The 9,708-nt window shown below is 32.9% G+C and overlaps 1 long non-coding RNA gene across 1 annotated transcript in view; it reads left to right on the plus strand.

The window, feature by feature from the left end:
• LOC123379101 overlaps positions 1-8,654 on the plus strand; it is a 183,443-nt gene extending 174,789 nt beyond the window's left edge. Inside the window, exons 2-4 of the long non-coding RNA XR_006583089.1 lie at positions 368-424; positions 6,195-6,319; positions 8,574-8,654. This is a non-coding gene — a long non-coding RNA (uncharacterized LOC123379101). The remainder of the gene's footprint in view (positions 1-367; positions 425-6,194; positions 6,320-8,573) is intronic.
• Positions 8,655-9,708: the final 1,054 nt, after the last annotated feature.

Genomic DNA, 9,708 nt, shown 5'->3' on the forward strand with positions numbered 1-9,708 from the left:
TCCCCTCTTAGATGGTGCAGAATGGATAGAGCTGACTGGAGTTGGGTATTTCCCTCCCCTTGGGATAGTTAAATTTTAACAGTAGTCCAACATACTGGTTGGACTGGTTAACTAGTGTACTCTTAGGGAAGGCCTTGCTCCTTAGGGAAGGATAAAGTACTCTATAATTAAAAACTTTTTTTTTTTCTCATTTTCATGCCAAAAGCAGAAGGGAATTTTTCTTCCATATGTACTATGGAAACCTGGTCAAGTTTCTGTAGTAAATTTGACAATATTTTCCACCCGTCCCTTGACTGAACCCCCTGGTGCCTTTAACCATGAGATTTGTTCACATTAAGCCTACACCAATTTTTCAATTACATTTCAGGTTTTCCTACTACACCTCTAGTTTACTACGTGGTTTCTGCCTGTGAACTCTACTCTGGTAAGTTGAGACTTCCATATTCATCTTCTGTATGTCCTGACTTAGAAGCAGTGGTTTTCCCTGTGTCCTTTACTCTTTTGTGAATGAACCAAGAAGAGTTGATTTTTCAGCCTATGCAGTTTTTACTTGTTTTTTGGGTTGAAGTGGTAACTTCTAGCTCCTCACATGTGGAAATGATAACGAATTCTGCTATTTACTTTTTCAATTATTGAGTTTTGGGTTTTCTTTATATATTCTGGATGTATTCATTTTACCAGATACACTATTTATAAATGTTTCATATTTGCTGAAAGTATATGGCTTGTATTCTTGTTTTTTCAAATGACTTTCAAATGGCAAAACTTGTTAATATTGATAAAATCTAATGTTTTATTTATGTTTGTCATGGTACATGGTTTGGGTACAACAAAGACTATTTGTCTTAAGATAAAGTTAAAAATACCTTCTGTTTTCATCTTAAAAGTTTTGTAGCTTTTGATTTACACTCTATTTTTCATTTTAAGTAATTTTTAAATATGGCAATAAATATAGTTTCAAAGATTTTTTTGCATATATGTAACTAGTGGTTTTAGCAGTACATGTTAAAATGATTGTCTTTTTCCATAGAACTTTTAAAATATCCATTTGCCATACATGTGTGAATCTATTTCTAGACTCTAGTTTCCATTAGTGATCTGTTATGCCAAAATTCCCTTGATTATTATAATTTTATAACACTGAAGTTAAGTAGTTTAAATTCTCTGACTTGGTTCTTTTCTAAACTTATTTTCGTTATTATAGGTCTTTAAGTTGTTTTGACTATTTCAGATGCTTTACATTTTCATACATATTTTAGAATCAATTTGTCAATTTCTTCAAAAACATCTGCTGAGATACTGATTAGCACGATATTGTATCCATAGACCAATCAAGGACAATTTTTTATTTTAAAAGTTGTGAGACTTCATATCATAAACACAATATGCCTTTGCATTATTTGGGTCTTTTAAATTTCTCTAAACAGTGTTTTATATTTTCAGTACATGAGTCTGGCACATCTTTTCTTATACTTAACCTTAAGAGATTTTTTTTTTTACTTTTATGCTGTTATAAATGGTATTTAGTATTTAACTTCAATATAATTGTCCTTTGCTAGAAACAAAATTGATTTTACTTTGTTGATCTTGTATCCTGTAATGTTACTCACTTTACTTACTAGTTCTATGTTCTAGCTGATTTCATGAGAGTCATGTCCTTTGGAAATAGTTTTACTTCATCTTTTAATTTTATCATTTATTCAGGCTTGAATAAGAAAGTACTCTAAAATGTGATAGCTCGGGGCGCCTGGGTGGCGCAGTCCGTTAAGCGTCCGACTTTAGCCAGGTCACGATCTCGCGGTCCAGGAGTTCGAGCCCCGCGTCAGGCTCTGGCCTGATGGCTCAGAGCCTGGAGCCTGTTTCTGATTCTGTGTCTCCCTCTCTCTCTGCCCCTCCCCCATTCATGCTCTGTCTCTCTCTGTCCCCAAAATAAATAAACGTTAAAAAAAAATGTGATAGCTCAAAACAATGATTTATTATTGTTTATATTGTGTGTTGGTGGGGTATTTTTATGTTCGTTTTCCTGGACTCACTCATGTGACTACATCAGAACTTTCTCTGGATTACCCAAGTTTCTCTGGACAAGTTTTTATGGACTGAGAAAATTTCTTGGGTGATTCATTTCTTAGGAAAAAGAAAAGAAGTCTAAGACATCTTGATGGGAGAAGCCACAGAGAATATTTCTATGTTTATCAGAGTATTAATATATTATATTTTTACATATTGCTTGATTCTATTAATATTTTATGTAAATTTTGCTCAGTATTTTTTGAGGATTTTTGCCTAACAAACTGTGTTGCATAGTTGTAAAAAAATATAATATAATATAATATAATATAATATAATATAATATAATATAATATAATATAATATAATTAATATAATATAATATAATGAAATATCTATGGGTATTATTCATCTAATATTAATTAATCTCTTGAAGTTCTACAGAGATATTCCATCTTTTTTGTTGATAGTCGTTATTCCCTTTTTCTACTTGATCATTCTTGCAAGGTAGTTATTTTATTAATTTTTGTTTAAGAATCAACTTTTGACTTTCTTGATTTTCAGTGCTATTTTCTATCTCAATGATTTGTCTTCTTTACCTATGTGTTTGCTTCTTTCATGTATTTTTGTTCATTTTGTTTTTTTATTGCATCCTTTGAAGAAGGATTAAATAATTTGTTTCCAGAAACATTAAAATTACTATTTTTTATTTTTAGCTCTTAACAAAATTTCAGATTTTTATACATTGTGTTTTTTTATATCATTTGCTTTAAAATGTGTCCCAATCTTTTAGTTTTACTCTGACTCATGGACTATTAAGAATTGTATTGTTTAATCTTTAAAATTTGTGTGTGTTTACATATATTTTATTATTTCTAATTCAGTGTCTTTCAAGTTCTGAAAGTAGGGGCGCCTGGGTGGCACAGTCGGTTAAGCGTCCGACTTCAGCCAGGTCACGATCTCGGCGGTCCATGAGTTCTAGCCCCGCGTCAGGCTATGGGCTGATGGCTCGGAGCCTGGAGCCTGTTTCCGATTCTGTGTCTCCCTCTCTCTCTGCCCCTCCCCCGTTCATGCTCTGTCTCTCTCTGTCCCAAAAATAAATAAACGTTGGGAAAAAAATTATAAAAAAAATAAGTTCTGAAAGTATATTCTTTATCATTTCAATCTTTTGAGCTTGATTGAGACTTGTTTTATGGATTAGCACAGGGTCTGTCTTGGTAAGTGTTCCATATGCACTTAAAAATAATGTGTTTCCTGCCATAGTTGAAAATAACATGCAAGAAATTGGGTCATAGTTGGCATTTTCTTACAAAACTAAACATATCCTTACCACATGGCCCAGCAATTGCCCTCCTAGGTATTTATCCAAAAAATTGAAAACTTATGTCCATATAAAAAATTGCACATTAATGTTTATGATGTATTTATTCCTAATTGCCCAAACTTGGAAGCAACCAAGATGTCATTCAGTAGGTGCACAAGTAAACTATGGTACATCCAGGAAATTGATTATTATTAAATAGTAAAAAGAACAGAGGTAGCAAGCCATGAAGAAACACAGAAGAATCTTAAATGTGTATTACTAATTCGAAAAAGGAAATGTGTAAAAGTTACACACTGTATGATTTCTACTATATAATATTCAGAGAAAAAACTATAGAGACATTAAAAAGTAGTGACAGGTATTGGAGGTGGGGATCAGATACAAATGAACAGAAGATTCTTAGGGAAATAAATATACTCTATATGATGTAAAAATTATTATATGTCATTTTACTTTGCTCAAACTCATAGAATGCACCACTCCAAAGATAGGACTTAGAGTGATTATAATGTGTCATTGTAGGTTCGCTTTTGATGATAATGGACCATTCTGGTGAATGATGTTAATAATGAGGAAGGCTATGCATGTGTAGGGCAGAAATGAGAACTCTTTGTTCTTCTCAACTTTGTTATAAACCTAATATTTCTCTAAGAAAATAGTCTTAAAAAATAATGCGTTGGGTCATTACGGTTATAAATGTTTCCTTTTTTATATCCTTACATTCTTTTTATATCCTTACGAATTATTGAGAGAGAGAGGAGTATTAAAGTTTTAAGTATGTTAGATTTGTGTATTTTCCCCCATTAGTCTTTTAGTTGACAAGAAGTGATTAGAATATAGTTATATTTTAAATCTACAGCCAATAGGATTTGAAGTTGCCATTTACTTAGTTGAGAAAGAGTTCTGTATGATATCTCCAGATATCAGTGGATCCAAGAGAAAAAGTGGTTTACACTATGTTTGTGCGTAATATACGTGGATAATGGAAAAAATAATTGAATTGAAAAGTGTGAGGGACTAGAGTTTGGGAAGAATTTCTGAAGTTAATGTGTTATTACTGTGATGAACTCAAAATTAAATTCTCCCAGAAATCTTTATTCATTAACTATTTTGTGAAAATCTCCTTAGCATTTATATATGCAGCTAAAACATATTATTCAATTTGTTGACATATTACTTTGATTTACTTCTGTACTTTTTTCTATTTGACTTGGTCTAAGTCTACTTAAATGTTAAGGACAAATATTTGCTCATTATTTTTCATTTCTGCCTGGTGCCTAGAGATCTCTAATATTTACAAACTATGAATTTTTATTAATCAAAAATACCTGTGTTGAAAGGAATATCAAAGATCATCTAATCTGAATGTCATCTATCGTGAGCATCCCAGCTACAAAACACCCACCACGGCATGATCAGTCTTTACTAATAAATTTCCAGTAACAAGAATGCATTCTCCCTTGTGACAGTTATTTCCTTTAATGATTGAATACAAAATACTCAGCATTGACTGAATATCTTTTAATTACTTTGTAAAATTAATCAGAATACGGGTACCCATAGTTTTTAGAAAATACCATGTGTATTAAAATCTGATTCACAAAAAGGGTAACCATGGGCATGATAATTGGCTCTGTTATGTGTTTCAGATTATCTACCCACACAAGTGTATACACGTAAACACAAACTAACAAATCTGGGCATTAGAATCCTATGTCCACTGTGATCAGAAAGGATTTATTCAACAGTATAGCAGAATATTATTAAGATTCAACTGAAATTCAACCAGAACTTAATAAGAAAAAATCAATGAATAAATGCATGAATGAATTGAATGACTGAGTGAATTCTCTATTGGCTCATATAGCTTATAAACTAGGTAAATCTGACTTATGTCCCAAATGATCACTCAAACTACCAGGATTCCAAATAAGGGAGGGGTGGTTATCCAGGGAAACATGTGCCTTATATTTGTTTTATTATTGGGGGAAGGGAAGGTGTACAAGAAGATACAATAAATATCCACTAAATTGAACAAGAATTGTAACAAGAAATGGACAGAAAATTAATTTCAGTAACAGGGAGAAGCAAGATCAACCAATGGCCTATTTTTTGATAGAACTTGTTCTAGGTTGGTTTCCAAGGGCCTTGATAAAGCAACAGAGGCAGCAGCAGTGGCCATGGCCTTGTTCTCAAATTGCTTTATTAAGATAGTGATCAAGAATTTCAGTCAGAAATAAAGAAATAAATTCAAGTCATATAGTCCAGCTGTGCTTTACAGGATATAGATAGCATTTCATTACTGTTACAAAACTATATGCATTATATTATTTATATTTTATATTATTTATATATATAATATATATAACATAATATTATGTATATATATCTGCTCAATGTATTTTATTATGCAATACATTATAATAATTTAGTGTACTGTTTATATAAGCCTAGATGTTGCAAGTATTATAGTTACCAGCAGATTAACTGCCACTGGTTGTATAATGGTGTTAAAACAATTTTATTAAACATCTTTTGTCAAGAAAATTCATATTACATTTTTTACTGTTGAAAAATCCTGATCCCTTTAAACTCACACGATGATCCACTGGTCCAGGATTAAATATTTAGTATTAATTTATTTTTATTGTTCTACAAATGTTTCTGTTTTTTATTCTTAATATAGGTTTTATTTGATAATAATCTTACTTAAACAAACAGTCTTTCTTGCGCTCTCACGGAATGGTGGTCTCCCCGATTTCTCATGGTTCCTTGGTGGGATGGTCACTTAATGATCAAATTAGAGCTCACTCAACCAGATCTGTGGTAACAATAGTTACTAGGCTGCAGTTCTCTTTTTCAGATTTACAGAACATCCAGGTGGAGTTCATTACTGTGAATCACCCAGCATGGTCCCCTGGCAGCAGATTAAGAAAACAGTCTAAATTAGAGATGGCTGCACTGCTAAACTTATTCCTCGTTCAAAATGTAAGGCCCCCCTACGTTTAGTCACATACATCTTATCTGTAGTAACCTTCTATCCAGGGAGGTCTCTGTTACTATTTGCCGCTGCATTTGTACAATACCTAAAATATTTATGAATCTGAAGGTTGAAAAATTACAGATTTGTAGCTAATACATTCCACAGCTGCATCGTCTTGGTTTGCAAATTTATAACTGGGAATTTACTACTAACAAATTCCAGCTTTTGAACAATTGGATGTATTTCTCCAACTCTCTGTGTTGCCCAATTTCTTTTACTCTCACTCCCCAGGCAGGGATGGCTGCAATGGTGGTACAGCCTCTGGGGAGGTAGGGCAGAGGGATGGATGGAACTCTGCCATCAGTCACCAACAGCCCCTCTGGCTGATTAAGTAGCAGGTGTTAATAGGAACCCAGGGGAGTGCTCTCCAGTTCCCTTTAGCTGGAATGATAGTGACATGATTCAAGGCCTGAAGGGTTTAGGGCCCTTTTAGGGAGGGGGGACGAAAGTGGACTTGTAAAGTGGAAAATAATAGAAGGGTATGTTGTTTTCAAATGCCCTTCCTAACGCTTGAAAGATAGACAGTTTTTGAAGACTTGAACATTGAAAATTCTGATACAGATGTGCCAAACATTAAAAAAAGGAATGAGGGAACATACTAGCCTTTAAAAACACTGCTCACTTTATAATTTTGATTTCATTGGAGTAATTGGAGTATAAGATTTCATTGTTTACTAGGTAAATTTACTAGGTAGATAGATGAGGAAATAGATGTTATAAAAATAGGGCAGGAAAAATATGGTGGAAAGATGTTATGTTTTGTGAAAAATTACAAAGCTTAAGCTTATAAACAAGATGCATAAAATCAACAGCTGTGATTGATAATCCAAATCAGTGATGATTATTAAAACAAAATCTAGAGTTTATTATATTTAATCTGTATAATTCATTTGAATCTCAGGTCTTTCTCAGAAGAGGTTTTAAAACATGAGTTTTAAATTAGATATACACAGTATTTAAATATTTTAAGGACTTCATTGATATTAGCACCACCAGATACTGTCACACTTCCTTCTGTTCACTAAATGTCACCCCCCAATTAACTATTACCTGACTGCTGACAGCATTGATCAGTTTTTGCAACTTATACAAAATCTTTTTCATAAATAACTTTTTTCCTTTATCTAATACATTATGTAGTCCTTTGTGCCTAGTTTAGTTAACATGTTTGTGAGATTCATGAATACTATGTGCAGTTATAGTTCATTATTACTTTTATATAATATATAATTGGGTAAATAAACAGTAAATACTATACAATTGGTGGTTATCGAATCCTTCCCAAATAGATACTAAGTATCTGGAATGTCACCATTCCAGAGAATCTCTTGTAGTGAGGATAGGTATGCACTTCTATCTGGTATAGGCCTAGGAGTAGAACTCCTAGATCATAGGATACATAGATATTCAACGTTAGTAGATATCACCAAAGAGTTTACTTTCTTACTCCCTTAAATGTCAGAGAGTTTTGGTTGTTGCACATTCTCATAAACGTTATTTTCTTTCTCTTTAATTTTTACAATTCTAGTGAGTGCGTAATGGTTTCTCCTTGTGGTTTTTGTTTGCATTTGCCTAATAATGAATAAAATTTACCACTTTTTCTTATATGCATTGGCCACTTGGATGTCATATTTGAGAACTGTCTTTTCAAGCCTATGGCCCATTTTTTATTTTTTTTGACTTACTGATGAATAAAAATTCTTTATATGTGCTGGATATAAGTCTTTCTCAGAAATAGATATTGAAAATATCTTCTCTCACACTGAGGCTTTCTTTTTCACATAGTTAATGATATCATTTTCATTAAAAGAATATATTTTAATTTAGTCCATTTGTCACTATTTTCTTGTGGTGACACAATTCTTATTCAGGTAATATTAGACTCAGAATAACTTGTATGAACTTTGAAAAAATATGAAAGTATTTAAGGTTTAGGAGTGGAAAAAAAACAAAAAAATGTGGAAGAGAGTGCACTTATAAAAATTGGTAGATTCATTGAGTGAGATTTGCATTTGTTACCTTTTAACTTACGAGGACTCCTAGTTCACATAGCATTTCTAAAGCAGAAATGTACATCTCATGAGTCTTGACTCATAAAATAGAATTCAGGGCTTGTACAGTAATTGGAAGTGAGGAGAAAAATCTGAAAAAGGAGACACAAAGGGAAAAATTTTTTAAAACTTGTGAATTTTACTCCAGCCCTTGCTAGACCTGTGGATTAGGTATGGATAGTGAAGACTTTAAGGAGCCATGCAGAAGACAGCAGCTGAGGTAAGGAAATCTAAGTTTTCAACTGTTACCACTAGAGGGAAAAAGAGTTCCTAGTTCTAGTCTAGTCAAGTTGACAGTTTAGAAAGGTAGATAAAAGAATCCAGAATTTCCACAAAGTATGTGGACAATGGAAAAATAAAATGAGGGGACATGTGAGAAGTAGGAAAATGTGACCCATAGCCAAAAAACCACACAAATCAATAGAAATAAGAATCAAAATGACAAGAGTTGTAATTAAGACTAAGTTTTAAGGCAATTGTTATAAATATGTCCAAGAAAATAAAGAAAATTTTGAAATACTAAAAAAAAAAAGAAATTTAAGCTTAGAAGTCAAATATAGGGGCACCTGTGTGGGTCAGTCAGTTAAGCATCCATTTCCTTTTTGGCTCAGGTCATAATCTCATCATTTGTGAGTTCTAGTCTTGCATCTCTCTTTGTGCTGACAGGGTAGGACCTGCGTGGGACTCTCTGTCTCCCCTTCTCTCTGCCCTCCCCTCCTGTCTCTCAAAAATAAATAAACCTTTAAAAAAAAAAGTAAAATAGATAAAAGAAGGATAAATGGAGGGGGCACCTGGGGGCTTAGTCAGTTGAGCATCTGACTCTTGATTTTGGCTCAGGTCATGATCCCAGGGTCATGGGATTGAGCCCTGCATTGGGCTCTGTGCTGACTGTGGAACCTGCTTAAGATTCTCTTTATCTCTCTCTCTGCCCCTCTCCCCTCCCCCCTCTCTAAATAAATATTTAAAAAAGGGATAAATGAATATTCTAGGATTTAAAAGTACATTATCTATAATTTTTGAAAATGGTTGAGCTTAAAAGTAATTAAAGGTGGCAAATGACAGTGTCAGCAAAAAATGTAGATCAATAGAAATCATTCCACTAGAAGAGAGGTACAAAACTGGAAAAAATATTTAACAGTGTCCATTGTCTTGTGCGACAATATCAAGTGGTCTAACACATATGCAGTTATAGTGTAAGAAGGACATTACACATAATACACAGTATTTTAAGAAATAGTAACTAAAATTTTCCCAAATTTGGGGAAAAAACATTTAAAGTTTCA

Source organism: Felis catus, chromosome A1, assembly GCF_018350175.1.
Source record: "Felis catus isolate Fca126 chromosome A1, F.catus_Fca126_mat1.0, whole genome shotgun sequence".
NCBI classification, from domain to species: Eukaryota; Metazoa; Chordata; class Mammalia; order Carnivora; family Felidae; genus Felis; species Felis catus.